Source organism: Sapajus apella, unplaced genomic scaffold, assembly GCF_009761245.1.
Source record: "Sapajus apella isolate SASKATOON/1434 unplaced genomic scaffold, GSC_monkey_1.0 scaffold131, whole genome shotgun sequence".
NCBI classification, from domain to species: Eukaryota; Metazoa; Chordata; class Mammalia; order Primates; family Cebidae; genus Sapajus; species Sapajus apella.
Genome location: NW_022437071.1, coordinates 432377 through 453928, shown reverse-complemented (window position 1 = coordinate 453928; position 21552 = coordinate 432377). Strand labels below are relative to the sequence as shown.

At 34.7% G+C, this 21552-nt stretch overlaps 1 pseudogene; it reads left to right on the top strand.

Annotated features, from left to right (window-relative positions):
* The first annotated feature begins 611 nt into the window (after positions 1 to 611).
* Positions 612 to 21552, top strand: part of LOC116539716 — a 96401-nt pseudogene continuing 75460 nt past the window's right edge.

Genomic DNA, 21552 nt, shown 5'->3' with positions numbered 1-21552 from the left:
GAACCCTATTAACAGCTCTGTTAATAGTTCTTTTATTAATGCTTCTTTAGTTCAGTAATCTGGAATACATCTTGGTTTGAACTATAAAATATAATGTCCGTGAATATGTAAAACTACTATGAATCCATAAATTGTTTTAAATAAAAATTTTAAATGCAATGCCTCTTGTCCCAGCCAAGTAAGTTTGTCTTAAATCTTCCATCTTTACTCGCTCTTATGTTCCTACTCTAAACACATATTTAAGTGGAACAAATCACATATTAAGGGATTTGCCTCAAAATTCTAAAGATGATGCATTGTTTCCCAGCAGGGCCCTAAGACACTATCAGAGAAGTCTCTTCAGTTTCCATTTTTTAATGAGGAAGTTAACATATATTTGGTTGAGAACTCAAGTCTGGAAAATAGGAAGTATTGTGGAAAGTGTCAGGATTGACAGGTCTCAAAATTGAACAGCAAACTAGAAAGCCTGGGTGGTAGAGTCTGTAGGTTGCAAATTCCCCGGAGTCGGGTAGAGAAGAATGAATAACACATCATGGAAGTAAATATAAAATATGCAGGCCAATTTACCACTTTTGCTACTTGGTGTCACTTTTTTCTTTGCTTTCAGCGAAATGAATTATCTTCCTAAAGAAGATAGAAGACCTTTCAGCCACTGTGTCTTCCCAGGTGATGCCAATCCAGTCACACTCCCACGTGGAACTTTAACCACTCTTCATGCTGTCTACACAAGGTAAGAAAGAAAGGGAGTGAAGGAAATAAATAATTGATTAATATAAAACATGCATACGTGTCACAGCCCAGACTTCGGCAGTTTATTTGAGAATGCGATAACAATGATAATGTCCTTCTTCCATCACATTCCAGACTACTGAAATAGCAATTTACTAGCTAGGGTTCTTTACCAGACAGATTACCCAAAATTCCTCAAAGATGCCTTCTTTCTAAAGTAGGTTAAATCGAGACCCTCGGTCTGACATGATGTTGAATAGAATACCATGACTGTGATGAGCCACTGTGTTAGTCCACAAATGATGGTTCTGATAAACTCATTGTAGACAGGGAAAGAAAATAAATTTTATAAATATATGTATGAAGATAATTATGATGAAGATAATTTATTACCTTTTTGTTGAAAAACATCCATTTTAATCATCCTAACAAGTAGATTGCTGTTCCTCCCCAGGAATCATGTACATGACCCGCCTGTGATAGTATTCATAGCAGTTTGAGCAACCAGCAGATCTAATAGCCAAATTGGCCATGAAGTTGAGGCTTTTGAATGCATATATGTTTCTGCTGCCATGGCCATTCTGCATGTGTTTCAATCAAACTCTGTTGATCAAGGAAAGAGGTTGGTTGAAAGCTACAAAACAGCTGCCTGACCAGCGTTAGCTCTATTGCATCAGATGATCTCTGGTGTACAATCACATTGGACCAGATATCCTCACTTTATTCTAAGAGGTCTTTCTATCTTACTTTCTCACAGACATCCTTATCTTGTTCTTTGGAAATCCCAAAAATTTTCAGGCAGAGAGGCCCAGGTCATGTAGTGCACGGAAGACAGTTTTTCCAGGCACAGAGGAAGCCAGAGACAAAGGATAGATTGAGGGATAGGGATTTGGAGGTGACTGGGGAACTTTAAACAAGAATAATCATAATAGTAAGTGATCGCATTTTCTGTACCCCAAGGCTAATCTCCAGTTCTGCTTAGTTCAGGCTATACTAAATTACATTGCAGTATGACTAATAGGATAGAAAATCAGCCAAGTTTATGCCCTTCTTGCTACAAGCTTAGTGGTCCTTTTAATTTTTCTCATGTAGTAAACTCTTAAGTAAATCAGAACCAGAACACTTTAGATATCAATCTATACATTTATTCATAGCAGCCTCATGCTATTATCTTTGGTTCATAATTTTACTTCTGGATCATAACAGTTTTGATTCTTCAGAAAAGGTTTTCAGAAAAAAAATACTTTAATCTGTATTTTTCCAAATGATAAAAATAACTATTGTCTTCCCTCAAATATTCAACCTCATGTGTATTTACTGTTATTTTGGTAATATTATCCACTGACTTAGGGTATTTTTAATATCCCTACAATAACATAAAGCTACACATGTCACTGAAGAGATCTTTGCATGTAAATTTCTCCTCCCGGGACCTTGACTATTTTTACAAGAGTGGTACTTAACCAGGACTGTACATTAGAAGAATCTGGGTAGAGCAAACAAACAAACAAAAACTGATTAAATAAAATAAAATAAGAGATCAGTATTTTTAATAGCTACCTTGGATATTTTAATGTTTGAAAATTATTGATTTACTTAAAGACTTTCATATTCTCTAGTTTTTAAGCTAGACTTCTAAATTCACAAAATTATTTAGTATTTATTTTCTATAAAGTTACATTGTTGCGCTAAATTATAATGTTTCTAAACTGCATCCTTTATTGTATCATACAGGTCATTGCATCTTTAATTTTACAAGATGAGCTTTCCATTTGCATAAGCTCTGATATCATTTCTATAAATGAAAACAATGCCAGTTATAGGAAAATAATAATTTACGTGCAGTGATGGTATTTAATTTTCTTTAAATAAATCTGTTGAGTGTCTTTTTCATTGCAATTCATGTAAAAGACAGTTATAAGTTTCAAATAAAACATATATCATGGACAGATTATTTTCTACAAGTGTATTAAAAATTAAAATTTCCTAGCTTCCTATTAAATGATATAATTAAGAAGGAAAATAAGATTTATTTTCAGTTTAAATACTTTTGCAAGTTCAAAAACTTTCACTAGTGTTAGTATAGATATAATACTGAGTTAAAAAATGAGAACAATGGAAAGCTGAGGAGCACATACATACAAATCACCCCAAACGCTCAGATTTATAAAATATTTCTATAAAGTTTAGCATAAATTCTCGCAGTATGTTTAATGATAAATTTTCTAAAGGCTCTAAATTTTTGGGCAAGTACTTCTTAGGAATTTATGAATATTTTAATAAATAAAGCCTGTGACAAAACCACTTCCTCATGCTACCTGAAATAACATCCACTGTTATCACCGACAACTCTCCAGCACTATTCCATCAACGTCATTGGTTATTTTATTTAATTATATTACTTATTTTATTTTGTTACCTGTTTTATTTTGTTTATTTAATTTTATTGAGACAGGGTCTTATTCTTTTGCCCAGGCTGGAGTTCAGTGGTGTGATCTTGGCTCACTGCTACCTCCACCTCTCAGGCTCAAGCGATTCTCAGGCTTCAGTCTCCCAAGTAGCTGGGATAATAGGTGTTCGCCACCATGCCCAGGTAATGTAGAGACGAGGTTTCACCAGGTTGACCAGGCTAATTTCAAGCACCTGACCTCAAATGATCCACCTGTCTCAGCCTCCCAAAATGCTGGGATTGCAGGCATGAGCTACAGTGCCCACTATCATTGGTTATTTTAATAACTGCATAAATTATTTCTTAAAACACTGGTCTCTCAAATATGCATTTTCTTCCAGTGAACATTTCTCACCCTTCCTTACCCGCTCACTCCTTCCTAACTCCCTGCTATTGCCATATACTAAATTTTATTTTTAATAGTAACTATTAATACCATCCCTTCAACATATCAGTTTTAAGTGTCTGAAAATAAGAGCACATCTCCAACTTTTTATCTTGTATCTTCTGGTGAAGTGGCATCATGGTCTGGGGTAAATACCCAAGGTTAGTCATCTCACGCCAGGGAAAATGAAGACACAGACACACAAGAAGTGAGTTTAAGAATGGAGGTTTAATAGGCAAAAGGAAGAGAAAAGAAAATAGCTTTCTCCCCTGCAGAGAGAGAGCGCACCTGAGTGGGTCTTTCAGTTTCCTGGTAAAATGCATGGCGGTTTTATAGAAGAGCTTGAGGAGGCGGTGTCTGAGTTACACAGGGCCCCAGAGATTGGTCAGATCAGATGTGAGGTTTGCATAGTGCACTAAGAAGCTGGCCATCTATCCTAATGTTTTATTATGCAGATGGGTTCTCTACCTAGCCAGCACCATATTGTCTGTTCTTCATTGTACACGTGGTTGACAAAGAAAAAGGAAGATGGAGCCACCATGTTGAATGTGCCTAGACCCAAGCAGGCTTTTCCTATTGGCACAGCTGCCGGAATTTACCTGTGCAAGCGTCCAGCTGCTTATTTATGTCTGCAGCCCCATTTTACAGGCTGTTCTTTGTAAGAAAGAAATGATTTGGGGGCTGCTTTTTGTTAAAGGGAAGCCTTACGGAGGACTTCCTTACTCTCATTAACTGCCTAATTTCTATTTAAATCCTCTATCATTAGCATTTTAGCTTCAACCATCCTTCAACCTTACTAGGATCTATGTTCCATGGATCTACCAATTTTTATTTTATTTACTTATTTATTTGATTTAATTTTCTGTTTATATGTTATTTGCTCACTTTGTTTCTTTTTAAAAATAATTTTAACTTTTAGATTCAGGAGGTCCATGTGCGGGTTTGTTATATGGATACAAAGCATAATGCTGAGGTTTGGAGTACAAATGATCCCATCACCCAGATAGTCAGCATCATATACAATAGATTTTTCAGCCCTTGTCCCCGTCCATCTCTCTTCCATCTAGTGGTCCCCAGTGTCTACAATTTCCATTTTTACATTCATTCCACTTTGTTTCTTACACTGAAGCATCTATGCTCAACTCCTGTGCCCTTTCTACCTTTTAGTGTTTGCTTGACAAAAAACCAACATGATTAAGTAACTTTTCTTAGCACTCGTGCATATGCAGTTAAACATGCCTGGGGAGAGAAAAAAAAGCTACAAGCATGCTGACTGCTCTTACTTTAAATACATGAAGGTCTAACCTGAAATTGTTCTTCCAGATTGCGGGGCAGTTCAATGTTTCCTAATTTTATTCAGACTCCTACTCTCCTAGAGGATGATTTCAAATGACTTATCTCTTGAAATGTCCTATGCCTCACGCTCAACCTCATTTTTCTTACTTTACTAAGAAATTAGAAGAATTAAGAGAGAACACGTGCAATCTAATTCCAAAACGCTTACCTGTCTCCATGTACTACCCTCATCCTGTTAATGTTGATTAATGTTTCTTGATCTTACTTAAGACCATATGCCTGCCTTTGCTCTAGATCCATGCTATCATCACGTTTATGAGACAGTTATCAAAATTTTCTTCACACTTTAATGAATCATCTATTTTTATCTCTTTCCTCTGATTATTCTCATCAGCAGTCAACTATATTATCTCTAAAAAATTCTGACTTGTCCTAACTTCCCTCTCAGTTACCAGTCAATTGTGTTACTTTCCTACACACACACACACACACACATGCACATACACACACACACACACACACACACATTTAGAAAGAATTTGCTTGCTTGTACCTCCAATTATTAATAATTTCACCCTCTTTTCTCTTGAATCATAGCGGCGTGGCTTTTACCTTTCCCTTGGTTAATATTGCATCTGTCAAGTTCACAATTATAGCCACCGCTAAATCCAGCAGTGTTCAATGCTTATGTTACAGAGGCAAGAAAGACTTCATTCAAAACAACTGCAGAGGGGAGAGAAACTTAATTCAACTCTGCTGAAACAAAAGGTGGGAAGGTATTTAAACATTGGGGTGAGATAAAAACCCTGGGGCAGGCAGGAGGGTGGTGGACCAAGGTGACCTACCGAGTACATTGAGTTACTCCTGAGTTTGCAAATATTTTTATCTGTAATTATGCCCTCTGTATCTGTTAATTGGCTTCCATTGAAATTAGGCTTCTACTCTCCCACATAGAGTAGACAAGGATATTATCTTGGGAGACAAGGATGCTATCTCCTTAGATGTTTATGTTTCAAGGAGAAGGTTGCCAAGTCTTTGAGAAAGATAGTTATTGAGTTGTATATCTGGGAGAACACTGACATATTTCCAGGGGACAGAAAGAGACTTATCATTGCAAGTTTGTTTGCTTGTTTTTCAGTAAATGTTCTAAGAAAAAAGAGACTAGGGCGTTACAGTCAGAAATAAATCTGCAAACTTTAATCAACCTGAGGGATATATGTTACAATCTGAATACTGGTGTCCCTCCAAAATTCAAATGTCAAAAAACCTAGCGCCTAATTTAATAATATTAATAGGTGAGGCCTTTGAGAAGTGACTAAGTCCTGAGGTGAATCACATGAATCCAGGAGGTAGAGGCTGCAGTGAGCTGAGATCACACCACTGCTCTCCAGGCTGGGCAACAGAGCAAGAGTCTTATCTCAAAATAAAAAATGAAAAAAAGAAATAGAAAAATCTCAAGGGAATTTCCTTTCCCCTTCCAGCATGTGAGGATGTGGCAACAAGGTGCCAACCATGAAGCAGAAAGTGTTTTAGAACTTATCTCTGAACTTACCACAACTTACCTAAGAACTAAGTAGGCCAGCGCCTTGATCTGGGACTTTGCAGCCTCCAGAACTGTGATCAATACATTTATGTTGTTTATAAATTACCCATTCTAAGGTATTTTGTTATAGCAGCAAGAATTGACTAAGAATGTTAAAGCCATCTTGGTCGTTTGTAATTACGTAACAGGCACAGGGAGGAGTATTTTGTACCCAGACGACCCGTTGAGCATATTTGATATTCTCTTGCTCAGTTTTGATAGTGCAAGGACAATAGAAAGATCTCAGACCTTTCAGGGGTGGAGGTCTGAGTAATGTCGTCATATAAATTATTTATTATAGAATAGCAGAGATGAGGACATGAGAGGAATCTAGCATGAATAAGAGAGGATAATGATTCGTTTATTTTGCAGTCAAAAGAAAAACAGTAGAACACGAACTGGAGTTAGTCTTACAGATTTTTATGTAATAGAATTCCAGGAAGAGATATCAACATGGGCTTTGGCAAATCTGTCTTAAAAAGTTTAATGAAAATGGATTTAGCAGCCCCAGAAGTGGACAGTAATGAATGCTATGAGCTACCTCTCTCATCTCCTTTTCAGAGCCGAAGGACTTATTCTGTGAGCTGCTGGAAGTGCTGCTGATTGACAGCTCTCAGCTCTCAGCTTACCTTGTAAATTGTCCTTACCTTCAGAGGTCCACTTTGCACAAACTCATGCCCTATATACTGGGCTAACATACATTCATGTCCAATCTACACAGAAGAATTAAGTCCCAACTCTCTCATATCAACTTGGTACAATTCTGAAAGGGTGAAATCCTGTGATTTCATTGCAGTCAATTGCTGTATTCCTCTTTCTCTCCCTTCTATATGAGTGGCAATCCTGAAACTACTGTCTAATAAATTTTCTGCATGCAAAGTACTATTTTGGAGCCTATATCCCAGGCATCTCAGCTAGCAACATTGCTAGATTTTTATTGTTTTCCACCCCCCCCACAGGTCCAAGTTTTCCAATATTCCTCACATAATAAATAAAAGAATATGCATCAGAATACCATTTGATTGTAGCTTTCCTTTTTCTAAATTATTTAGATGGAGTCTCCATTGCTTTTAACACTGTGTTCAAATTCCTTAGCTAAAGGAAGTCCTCAGTTTCTGGTGCCAATGTTGAAAGCCAACTTCAAAACCCACTGTTCTATAACAACACCTTCTACTTAGACTTCCTACTTTAAATTTCACCATCTATCACATGTCATCACTATTGCTCCTACACACTATGACTTTGTTTATGATGATCACTTGGAAAAACTTACTCTTAAACCTAAACCTTTCCAGACCCTACCCATCTTATACAATCCTTCTCAAATCTTTCATTAACCCTCAGATTTGTATTAGCTAATAGTCATCCTCACCCTAGTCACTAATCATAATTATCATCTTTATTATTCAAAAAGTCACTATGAGAAATGATTGATCATCTAATATGCAGCTGTTTTTATAAACATAAAAATAGCCCAATAAAGAATTACAAAACACTTTAAAATCATACAATATTGTCATTAATAATTTTAATTAACTTATGGTTTGTATTGTGCCACTTTCTTTCCTAATATTTATCTGTGTAAATCTTAGATTTCCCAATGTATTAATAAATATGAGCACTTAAAACACAGTAAGGAATATGATTTTTTTATATCTGTCTCTGTCTCTGTCAGCCCCTTATTTTCTTCACCTTTATGAAGTTAAAGTGATCCAAAAATATGCATTCAAAAATTGCTTGTTGAATTGAACTGACAGAATATAAATTATTATAAATTAATTTGGATAATATACATGTGCTTTATAAGAAAACAGTGAGATAATCTCATAAAATAGCCTAAGAACTTTTTATACATTAAAAAATTAAAATTAAAAATAATCTATAAATAATATGTCTAAAGGTTCCCTTATGCTACAAAGTTAAAAAATGAGAAGTCAATGTAAAAACAATAAAAATCTATTATCTTTGAATTTGGAATGCACAGAGCAAGATGAGGATCACTAAAGATGAATACTGCTTTATACTCTGGATAAAATTTCTTAGAAAGCTATATGCCATTTTACATCTTATCTTTAATAAAATATGTACAAGTGTGTGTCAACAAAAAACTATGTTCTATAAACTACCAGAGAGTAGTGTAAGATGAAATTACATAAAGTAACAACAGCAATAAAAATGACAACCTTAGTGCTAACTTCACAATTCATCATGCATGTTTAATATGAAGTCACTAAATTATGAAACAAACGTTATTTTCTCACCACTTCTATGTCATTATGAAAAAATTATGAAGTTTATCTAAAAAAATAATAAAAGAAAAAAGAAGAAAAGGGAGAAAGATCAAAAGAATAAAAAAAAAAGGTGGGAGGAATAAACGGAGGAAGGGAGGAAGGAAAGGGAAAATGGGAGGCAGAACATGAAGAGGACAAGGAAGGAAAGAAGGAAAGGGATGAAGCGGGGAGAACAGGAAGACCCTGGCAGGAAGCTGAACAGTAAGGAAATGTCCCGGGGTCTGCCAGGAATATTCTTAGCTTGGTCAGTGTACTTGATGAAATTAAAGCATAGAGAGTAATTTCCTAAGATGAATATGAGAAAGTACCAAAGAAATTCACATTTCTTTTTTGCTATATAATGAGACTAACTCGATTTTTTGGATATATGACTACTGACAGCTTTTAAGCCTCGCTTCTCCCTGTTTCCCTCGTGTTTTATAACTGGACACACTGATTTTTTTAAAAAAGCCTAGGTACTCTGTCTTTAGGAGGTGAGTAGATATTCCAACCATGCAAACTGTAACCTGTACACAAGCTCCCACCCTAACCCACCCTCTAACCAAAACTGAAACCCAGACCAGTCTCCTAACCATGCTTGTTTAAACCACTTTAAACCTTCTTAAAAGACTTCCTTTGTTTGTTCTCAGAGACCTCAATTATGTCAATAAGAAACTTTTTCTTCCACTCTGGGTGTGTGGGCTATTGTTTTATCGTCTCAACCAAATCTCGGATAGGGGTCTGTTTGCTTCTACAGGTGACCATGACATGCTACCACAAATAAAGTTGTATTTTTCTTGGCAAAATTTAAGGTAAATATGCTCAAAAATTAATAGTATGCTCACATTTTGTAATAAATGGAAATGAACGGCCAGGAGAGGTAGCTGACACCTGTAATCTTAGCATTTTGGGAGGCCAAGATGGGCAGATTGCTCAAGCAACATGGCAAAAATCCATCTCTACAAAAAATGCAAAAATTATGTGGGAGAAGCGGCTACAATTGCCTGTAGTCTCAGCTACTCAGGAGGCTGAGGTTGGAGGATTGCTTCAGCTTGGGAGATTGGGGCTGCAGTGCAGTAAGCCATGATCACACCGCCTCACTCCAGCCTGAGCAACACAGCAAGACCCTATAGAAAGAAAGAGAGAGAAAGAGAGAAAGACAGAGAGAGAGAGAGAGGGAGGGAGGGAGAGAGGGGAAGAAAATAAAATGAAGATACTTTGTCCCCAGAAAGATATTAGAAGTTTGGAAATTATAAACCTTATCTACTCTGAATAATTAATGATTGATATACTACTTGCTATTTATTTTTGCTAGTTTAATAATAACAGCTACTAATGTTGGGGCACTTACTATGTGACAAGCTGTGCTAAGAATTATGCATATATTATCCCATTTAATCCCCATAATATTTCTACATGGTGTGTATTGTTGTTATTTTCATTTCCTAATGAAGAACTGAATGTAAAATACACTAAGTATCTGCCCAAATATACCCTGATCAGAGATTATGAAAGTCACCCACATTTACAAAGCTGGTTTAAACTGTGCTTCTTAACTTCAGTCTTCATGCTTTTAATCACTCTGCTTTATTTCTTCACCATGATCAAAAAAGACAATTTGATAAAAATACAGCAATACAGATTTCTAGTAGAATTTACGAGGCCATTCATGTAAAGAATTGATGTATTTCTCAAAAAGGATCAAGGGCTAAATGCACTCTTGAATTAATAATAATGGAACTAAAATATTGTCAAAAACAAAATTTAAAAAATTAATGGATATATCAATGCCCAGCTTATTTTTTAAGTTTTGAAAGAATCACTAAATTGGGGGACCAATATAGTGATCTTTCTGTCAAAAAGAAAAAAAAAATTGTTATAAGAAATTCCAACAAATCTAGACCCTTTTGTAATTTGATTACTTTAATTCCTTACCATTGGTGTAGCCTATAATATGAATTCCAGTTTTCTATGTGAAGAACATTCTTTAAAACAACATAGTTTTCTGGAGATGTTTTTCCATAAGGAAACAGAGCTAATATTTACTTACCAACTACTATGAGTAATCACTTTAATGTTTTAAATGCAGTATTTTGTTGAATTTGTAAATTGAAAAAGATTTACTCACAATAGGAATATGTTTTACTAATAATTTGTATTTGCTGATGGGTCTTGGGATGTGTCTTACCAACGTGGAATTCATTTATATATAATGTTTCAAAGTCACTTGTTTTATACAGGTAAGCAATTCCAGCTTTCTCCATATTTCTTCACGGATGTGTTTAAATGTTGCTTTTAGATATAATTTAGGTATATTTGGAACATCATCTAAATAATCTAAATTTATTTTAAAGTTTCACTGGGTTTTGTCACCAATTATATTCATGTATGTACATATTATAATTCAAATTCTGCATATCCTTTAAAACAAGAAAATCAGAACTCAAAACTGATTACTATGTGAAGATTATATCAAGGTCACTATATTTGTACCTGTTATGAATTGTTATGTGATACTTTATTTTTTCAGCATTTGCTATTTTGCGTATTCAATTATTGAAAACTGCATTTTCTGTTCTATCACTTGCATCTGCAGTAATCTCTGTCTTATATTTGCATAGCTTGGTCTCTTGCTGTGCCTTTGCATAAAAAAACGCAATTTTTCAAATCAGGCAGAAATTAAATTCAGAAATAACATTTGTGACTATACATTTAAAAAGCTTTATTAGACATTTGAAAACATGCTTTTCTTTGGAATAAAAAAAATAAAGAATTCAGATGAACTTGCAAGTATTTCTATATTATTTTAAGCTAATCAAAAGCCTTCTAATTAAGTAACAGAAAAAGAAAATTTATGAGAAGAATAATCTGGATTCATTTTTCAAGAATAGCCCATAAAACATATATTAGGAGCACCAACTTAGTAATCATTTTATCTTAATATCATAATTTATACTAGTTTAAATACAGCATCACTATATAAATCAATATTTTGTTTTTTAAGAAAATCAATGTCAAACCTTAATAATTTAAATCCAAATCATATAAATCTGTATATATTTTTTGAATTGTTTCACATATGTACTCTCTAATATGTATGTATATAAATACAAACGATAAAAAGCCCAAATTTCATTTATATGTGTGGATATGCTTGTGTGTATGTGTGTGTTTATAGGCACATTTGTACATATATGTCTATGCATCACGAAGAGAAAAAGGACATATACATACCTGAAGTGGAAAACTAACATCGTTCCTTTTCCCATCAGAACCTGCAGACAAGGATGGCCTCTGACTAGTATTACTCACTTTGTAGAAGCAGTAATTTAAAAACTCTGGTCCCAGTACTTTGGGAGACTCAGGCAGGCGGATTACTTGAGGTCAGGAGTTCAAGACCAGCCTAGACAAAATGGTGAAACTAAAAATACAAAAATTAGCTGGGCGTGGTTGTGGAGCCTGTAATCCCAGCTACTTGGGAAGCTGTGGCAGGAGAATCACTTGAATCTGGGAGACAGAGGTTGCAGTGAGCCCAGGCTGCACCGCTGCACTCCAGCCTGGTCAACAGAGTGAGACTCCGTCTCAAAAACAAAAAGTAAATACAAAAATAAAAAAAATTCTGAGAACTTTGTAACTAAGAAAGCAGGTATTAGAAATTATCTTGACTCAGCAATGATGTATATTTTATTCTTTCTGGCATGCATTTAAGGACAAAATTTGAAAGCAAAGTGGAGATTTTAAAACATTAATTACGTAAATAAGGACTTTTGGTCAGCCCAGCTGTAACTCCATTCAAAAGATATCCTATGACCCAGCCATCTCAATTCTGTCCATTGAGTGTAGCTGGCTCCACCTATCTTGCTCTAAGATTGGGCATAAAAAAAGTAAAATTGTGTAATCTAAGAAGTCAGGGTCTCAGATGCAATGATTAAATCAGAAATGCTGTTAAATCCAGGTAGGAATAATAATGAACATTCTTAAGATTTTTTCTGGGCTGTGAAAGAAACAAATCACTAACTCCTCACTGCTCCATTATTCCTTGGGTATTTTTCTTTGCTTGTTTTGTTATGGTTTGTTTAATATACTGATCTGTAAAAATAATGTAGATTTAAGATTTCCAGTGACCATATAACCATCATAAAGTAAGGAGTTTAAGAATTAAACTGAACAGGCCTCCCCATCTCAAAAAAATAAATAAATAGAGAAAGACAATCTTAATGGTATTTGTCTAGAGCTAATCTTGCCATTCCTGGTCATCTCTATCATTTGGATTTCCCAATTTTGCATACATATATGGAATTAGATAAATAGATTCATAGATGATAGAGTTTAAACCAATCCTTTAGTTATCTATCATTTACAAAGTCTAATTTAAAAACACTTGAATGAACTAAATAAATGTTTAGTACTTCTTTCATTGAAAAGGTGGCATCACAAAAAATGGGACAAGTGTTTCCTGTAACTGTAAGGATTTAAGCAAGACTGTCTGGAAGTTAATATTTGTCCTTGTGAAATATATGAAGTGAGATATTCTTAACTATTTTTTATAACGGATAACCAGACAACTAAGAAAACAAAACTACCACTGACCTAGAAAGGAAGTGTAGAAGGGCAAAGGACTCAGGATACCTACAGATGTTTTGATATGTGCTGCAAGACCTGGAGCGCCTAGACTTCTCTGTATAGCTGGACCTTTTACAAATGGCCATGGGCAACCCTATTCAGGGCATTATTCTGAACTCACTATCTCCTACTTAGAAAAATACACTTATTACATAAAGAAAATTGAAAATTTGACGAGGCTAAATATGTGGATGTAAAAAGCTTTTTCTAAAGTGGATGCAACAGATAAAATATTTGAAGTGGACAGTTTTGGTAAGATTTGTGCCCTTGAGATAAGATGACAAGGTTAGGACCTGGAGGGTACAATTTAGGGAATATTCTTTTGGGCTTTACAGGGAAAATAAAAACCTGTTCTCACTTCCATATGTCCATCCACATAAATACCCATATATTTTTGTCTCTGATCCTCTAGTCTTTCTATTTGCAGATCCCTTATCTGCCACTGCCCATGGTCCATCGTCCAAGTAAACGAGTAAATTGTATAGCATATTATAATTTCATTGATTTAATTATTCTAACAGGTTTTTTTTTTTTAAATCCTAAGCATGATACTTGGCATGAAAAGGCCTTTGTTTAAGTAATTTGTTATCCTCAAGATCCCACGAGCCATTTTTCACTTTTGGCTTAAAGCTACATATCAAACTGACCGATTCATAAATAAGTTTGGGCTTTTTCCTCCCTTTCAGTTTACTATATAAGACCCCTGGATAGTTTCATAGTAAGCTAAAAGCATTCTAGTCACATTATTAAAAATGTATCGATTGCTTTCCATTTTTTATTATAGTAAGTTTTATATGTAACTTACCTTCTCTAATTAAATATCATCTTTAATAATTTTGGAAACTATGATGCAGTGATAGATGTTAGAATAAAATTTGTATACAAAGCCCAGCTCTGCTCCCTTCCCAGCATTAAATTTGAATCACTTTTTCATTTGTAAAAAGTGTCCTATAATAAGCAGCGTCTAAAATGGCGTATAATGATCCTGCCCCTACGTATACACTAGTGTAGCCCCCTGGTTGCCTCTAGTGACCTGTTGCTAAGAAACAGAATATGGAAAAAATAACAAGGTGCCACTCCTGAAAATAGATTATAAATGACTATGACTTCCACCTTGCTTGTCCTCTCTTACTCTGTTCCTCACTGGCACTGAAGGAAGCCAGATGCGCCATGCGAACTGCCTTAGAGAGGAAGTAGCGGTAGATGCAGCAAGTAGATGATGCCTTTGTCCATGCAGAAAATAGATGCCTCTGTCCATGCAGCAAGTAGATGCCTCTGTCCAACAGCCAGCAAAGACCTGAGACCTACCGACAACTGTAGAAGTGATCTTGGAAGCCAGTTCTCTTTAGTTGAGCTTTGAGATGGCTGAAGCTCTGAGTGACACCTTTACTGCAAGTCAGTGAAAGACCCTCATTCAGAGAATATAAAACTAAGCTGTGCCCAGTTTCCAGCCCCATAGAAACTGAGAAAATAAATATTGTGTTAAGCTGCCATATTTGGGGTAATTTGTTATGCAGTATCTTTAGATAATTAATACTATACCTATCAAATAAATTACTGAAATTAGCAAATGAGTAACTTGTAGATCATAATATAATTTCATTCCTTTAATTATTGTAACAGTTTTTTTTTTATTCTAAGCATGATACTTGGCATGAAAAGGCCTTTGTTTAAGTAATTTGTTATCTTCAAAATCCCATTAAAATTACTTTATCCTCAAAATAATGATATTGCTACTTCAATAATTTAGGTAAAAGCATTTAATATACCTTTCTAATGTTTTTCTGAAACCTGTATTGCAAACCACCCTGAATTAGAATAAAATAATTTGTTAGCATTTCTGTCAAACTTTTATGAATAATTCCAAGAAAACTATTTATTATGTATGTGCAATTATATGTCTTTGGAGATTTTTTCCAAAACATGTGCATAACAATTGAGGAAGCATTAAAAAAATGTTGGCTCTTCAAAAGTGCTTTGTTTTCTTCACCATGACTGGCTGTTACTGTAAGTAAGTTAAATTATCTCTCTGTGTTATCCATTTTTTCATCTGTAAAATAGAGATAATAATCATACCTTATATTGTTGTGTAAGGTCCTTAAAAGGATTTTGGATTGCATTTGAGGTAAGAAAGAGACCCACTGGTGGGTATTAAACAGAAAAACGATATGATATGATTTGATTTATGTTTAAATAGCATCATTGTGTTAGTTCTGATAAAGATAGATTATCAGCGGTCAAGTGTAGAGGCTCAGGCCTGTAATCCCAGCACTTCGGGAGGCCTAGGCAGATGGATCATGAGGTCAGGAGTTCAAGATCAGTCTGGCCAATCTGGTGAAACCCCACCACTACTGAAAACACAAAAATTAGCCAGGTGTGATACATGCCTGTAGTCCCAGCTACCTGAGAGGCTGAGGTAGAAGAATCAATTGAACTTGGAAGTTGGAGATTACAGTGAGCTGAGATCATGCCACTGCACTCCAGCCTGGGTGACAGAGTGAGACTCCATCTAAAAAAAAAATTAGATGATCAGCTAGACAAATTTTAAGAGGCAATGTTAATTGTCCAGGTTAAAGATGATGGTGATTTAGACCAGGGCGGAATCAGCATATCTTCTGGGAAATGATGAGTTATTTTTTTTGAATGTGAAACAAACAGAATTTCCATCAGATTAAATATAAAGTCAGAAGAAGACTGTAATTAAGAATAACTCTAAGTGGATAAAATCAAGGAAAATGTAAAAGTAACGGTTTGAAACACAATAAATGAAATTTATATGCAGTATAAACATTTTTCCCCATATATATTCATGTGGCAGTTATAGGTAACAGTCTGTGTGAAAGTAGAATAAGTACAGCTAGAAGTTAAGCAGTGCTTGTAGAATTTATTTTATTCTTGGAATGTGGGATATTTTTCTATAGTCCCCTAGGAAGGCTAGCATTGTAACAATGCTAAATTTGCTTACAGACAGAGAAATTAATGGATACAGTAAACCCTAAAAAGTAATTTCTATTGGAAATCTAGCAGCATCACAGAAATTAGTTTTTATTGTGCATATATTTTTATCTAAATCAATTTTTCTAACCACAGTTTGGATTCCTGAGAAGAGCAGTGCATTCCTGTTTTGCACGCCCAATGAATATACTTATGATCTTATGCCTACCATTCTTTATCTTTACACTGGACGTTTATTCAAATGTACTTCAATATTCTCAAATTATTTATATTTATTGATACCGTACTTTCTGCATTTACACGACAGCTGTGCTGTTGTCACCTTCTTTTTCCTGATTTGAAGCCATCTGACTGAGCTCATTGTAGCAACAAATGCACTGTGTCCTGACCCACATAGGTATTTTATTTAAATTGCACAATCATATAAGCTGTTTTCCTAAAGAAAGTAAAGCTTTCATCTAGTGAGTGATAATTTAAATTTAAATGTTTTGTATGTATGTATTTAAGTCAGAAATAAAAGAAAACATGACTTTTGTGAAAGTTTATTGTAGAACAAAAGTGTATGAATGTTAATGAGAAATATATAATAATGTGCCATAAAAGGTTTAGTTTTATTTTGAATTTTTATAGTATTTTCATGTAAAATTTAAATTTACTACACCCCATCCATGCTGTTTATTTAAATATACCAGCTATAACTCCTTTAGTTCTAAAAGTGAAGATGAAAAAGAGAATATCAAAGTTAAGTTACTTAGAACTAAGTTATATTTTATTGGTTAGAGATACAATATGCCACTCTTTATTAAAATAGATTACCACAGAAGCATGCAGTGTTCCATCAGCACTTACTGTTCCATGTTCTGTCTCAAAAAGACAATTCTGTTATTGCAACTATTTGCACAGACCAACTACACATCATGTAGACAGCATGCACTTTAAGCATATATAAATACTGAAATCATATAAAATGTAGATAAATTACAATGCAAAAGAGCAAATTTTGAATTTTAAAAGCACTATGAATTCTAGCACTTTTAGAATTCTTCTGCATAATAATACTACTTTCCATATTTGTAACATCTTATTAACCCAAGCAGTAAGCTAATAGGAGTGAATACTTAGGTAATGGTTCTGTATCAGAAATCAAATACAGTGCAAAATTCAGTATAGTTTCCTTCAAATGTAATAAAAAGAAGCTAATTTTAAGACTAATAAAATATGGATTAACTATTGCATTATTTCAAATAAAGTACTAATGATTTTCCCTTATTTTGTGTTTTTATATTTGTAATTTCTCTGTATCTATACAACAATCACCTTTTCTACTATTAAAAATGCATATTATAACTCAAACTATGGAATAACTGTTTTCATCATTCTCATTTCATTTAGAAATTTATAGATTTTTATGTCTTTTGTATATGACTATTTTTGTTTGTTTTTGAGAGGGAGTCTTTCTCTGTCACCCAGGCTGGAGTGCATGATATCAGCTCACTACAACCTCAGCCTCTCAGGTTCAAATGATTCTCGTACTTCATCCTCCCAAGTAGCTGAGATTATAGGCATTCACCACCATACTCCACTAATTTTTGTATATCTGACTAACGTTTTATTATGATATGCTAATAAAATATTATCATTATTATAACTATCACTTATTGAGCACTTTAATATGCCAGGTTCTTCACTAGGTATTTAAACATATTATCTTAATTCATTTATTTGGAAAAATAAAGTTTGTGTAATAAAACATCATATAAAAACATCAATATAATTAAATTGCCATAGTGTTGAATGTTTTGTGTACTGTAAAAGTCTTATGCACTATCAAGATCATTTTCGAAGTCCACCCAAAGAAGTATGCTACTGAAATTACTGACTAGTCACTTTGTATAGCTACTATCTCACTTCTAGCATGAATAAATATTAACAATACACCTATTCATACTTAGATGTGTCAATCACTTGGAATTCACTAACAATAATATAACTATAGAAATAATGTAATTTAAGACATGCTACAGGAAGATAGATGCAAATTTAAACTACTTTGAAGCAACAATAGTAGAGAGAATATCGAAGTTAAGTAACTTAGAACTAATTTACATTTTGTTGGCTATATAGAAGAAAAAATATGTGTTTAAGTATATAGACACCAGAGAGAAGAGCGTTTATTTTATTGTATTTTATTTGTTTTCTAATAGAATTTTGCCATTGTGATCATCACAACGAAAACAACGTGGAGGTTAAAGTTTTCCATGTTTTCTGTCCTCTTTCTTATTGTTGTACAAATATGCAATGGTATTTTACACACTCAAATTTTGTAATATGTGTTTTTTTTATTACTATAGCTTTATTTTTTATTGTTATTTCCATAGCTTTTGGGATACAAGTGGGTTTTGTTACATGGATGAATTATATAGCAGTGAATTCTGAGATTTCAGTACATCTGTCATGCGAAACAGTGAACATTGTACCTAATGTGTAGTTTTTTATCCCTCGCTCCCATCCTACCCTCTCCCTTCTGAGTCTCTAAAGTCCATTATATCACTCTGCATGCCTTTACGTACTCATAGCTTAGCTCCCACTTATAAGTGCAAACATACGGTTTTTGCTTTTCCACTCCTGTGTTACCTCACTTAGAATAATGGCCTCCAGCTCCATCAAGTTGCTGCAAAAGACAATATTTTGTTCCTTTTAATGGTTGAATAGTTTTCCATGGTGTATACATATTGCTTTGTCTTTATCCACTCATTAGTTGGTGGGCACTTAGGTGGTTCCACATCTTTGCAGTTGTGAATTGTGTTATGCATGCTCATTTTTGTGTGCTTATATAAATATTAAACTTTCATTATCCAAGATCTTTTGAAAGTAGAAAGATAAATTTCTAATCTGTTCAAACCACCATCCAAGGCAAAATATAGATGATGCAATTGCTATTGTTATTTCTTCCTTCCGTAATCTAGCAAGAATCTACTCAGTGTTAAAATAAATTCTCAGCCAAGATTTAACCCTATCAAAGATTTTTAAAATGGGAAATTACAGAAATTGTTATCCTGAATTTTGGGACTTGCTTGTTACAACATGGCAAACCTGCCTCTGTCCTCATGCCTTTCTTCACAGTCACCTTCTCCAGTCTCCTTCCCTGAGTGTCCTCTTTAACCTCACAGCTTATTCCCTGGCTGCCTCCATCCCACCTCCTCACTTTAGTTTTCTCTTTGAACTTTTCAACATCTGAAAAATGTTTACTTAACAGATTTGCTATCTCTCCCAACTACTAGAACTAGGCTCTATCAGAGCAGATACATCATCTGTTTACTTTGGAATCTCCCATAACTGTACCTGGCACACAGCTACTGCATTATTTTAAAAGGCTCACAGTTCAAGGGTATAATTCCAGCAATTTTTTTACCATTACTCTTTTGAGACAGAGTCTGCCTCTGTCACCCAGACACAAGTGCAGTGGTGTGACCAGGAACCAGTGAAGTCTTGAACTCCTGAGCTCAAGTGATCCCCCTGCTTCAGCCCTGCAAAGTGCTGAGATTACAGGAATGAGCCACCATGTTCAGCCACTCCAGCAATTTTGTTTCTCTTACATTTTTCAAATCCCTTCTATATTATTTCCATTCATATACAACATATGCCACTCACATTTAACTTTAATATGTTCTCACATAACACACTCCACACACACGACTGACCTTATATCCTTCTATAGCTATACTTCCTTATTTCTCCACTTCTTAACCAATAAAATTATTTAACAGGTTTGTCTACATTTATTATCTACAAGTCCTTTTACCTCCTTCACTGTCATGGCTATTTTAATAGCTATTTTTATAGTCCATATTCCTTTAATAGTCTCATAGTTTATCTTATTATTTCAAACCCTGCTTCCTTGCTGTGGTCTCCTCACAATAGCCAAGACAGCCCTGGTGTGCCCTTGGAAAGAGAAGTCAAATTTCTAATGTTCTTGTATCTAATTCTAAATAAAATTAAACTATCTTCTCTTTCGTGGCTTAAATATTTTGGCCACCCAGTTATCACCATGGCTGAAACAAGAAAGCAGCCATGGGATCTCAAAAGCAGACAGGCTTAGAAGATAAGAAACATAGATGGCTAGTAAAATGAAAAGTCAGCTTCGAACAGAAAACAACCAACTGCAGAATTTGGCTTTTGCTTAGCCAGAAAAGTCCCCAGCCTCAGGCAGACATGGCAATTACAAAGGCTTGCCTTTGAAGTCACCATTCCACATTTTAATGCTAAAAATGACATTGAGGGGTGGATATTTGAGATGCTAATAATACATGGCTAGTATGAAAAAGCATGTTAAACCACAGCACATGCTCCAGAAATGTTAAACCACAGCACATGCTCTACATGCCCTGATGGCAGCTCCCCTCACTTCCCTTTACTCGAGAGCCCTATAAAAGAAACTCACACCCTGACTTCCCAGAGAAGCCCAGTTCCTTTTTTGGAGCTTGCTCCATTGTGTGTGTACAAGCTTTAAAATACTATCTTCTTCCTAGTTCATGTTGTGATTTCTCTTGATTTCTATCCTGGGGGATCAGAAGAGCCCACGGGCAATGGTAACAATGGCTACCCCTCTCTAGGCCCATTGGACTCATTTGCAATTTTCATATGAGTTTTTCCCTACCTCAAAATACATGGTCCTTCCTTTCCCACTGCTAATTAAATACTCCCATGCCCTTCACCTCATTAGCCTCTGTTCAAATATAACTGTATCAAAGATTTTCACTGAATACTTGATATAAAATAACAACTTCCTCCCATACACACTATCTCTTTATTCTGCTTTAAGTTTTCTTCAAGTAGTCACTGACAGATTTGTTTGCTGTCTGTATTTCCCTAATAGAATACTAGATTATAGATTATAAACTGCATAAAAACAAAAAGTCTCTCCCTGCCCTCCCAACCCTTCTCCAGTTTCATAATGGGCATTCCATAATTAGTTACTGGATAAACAAAAGGCTGTGGAAAAAATATTTCTGCTAAATTTGAACATAAATGTACAACCCATAGACAGGTAACTATTTGATTTGTTTTTCTAGATATCTCTATCCCTATCTATGTGCTGTCCTTGTTTACCTTCTTGGTTTTTGGAAGATTAAATTATGCTGTGGGTTTAGTCTCCTTGTATTCTTTTATTTCAGGCTTCTCTTTACTACTGTGTTGCTGATTTTACTCATTAACCAGATTACTTCTGGTTAATCTCCTTTTGAGTCTTCTCTTCAGCTACTTA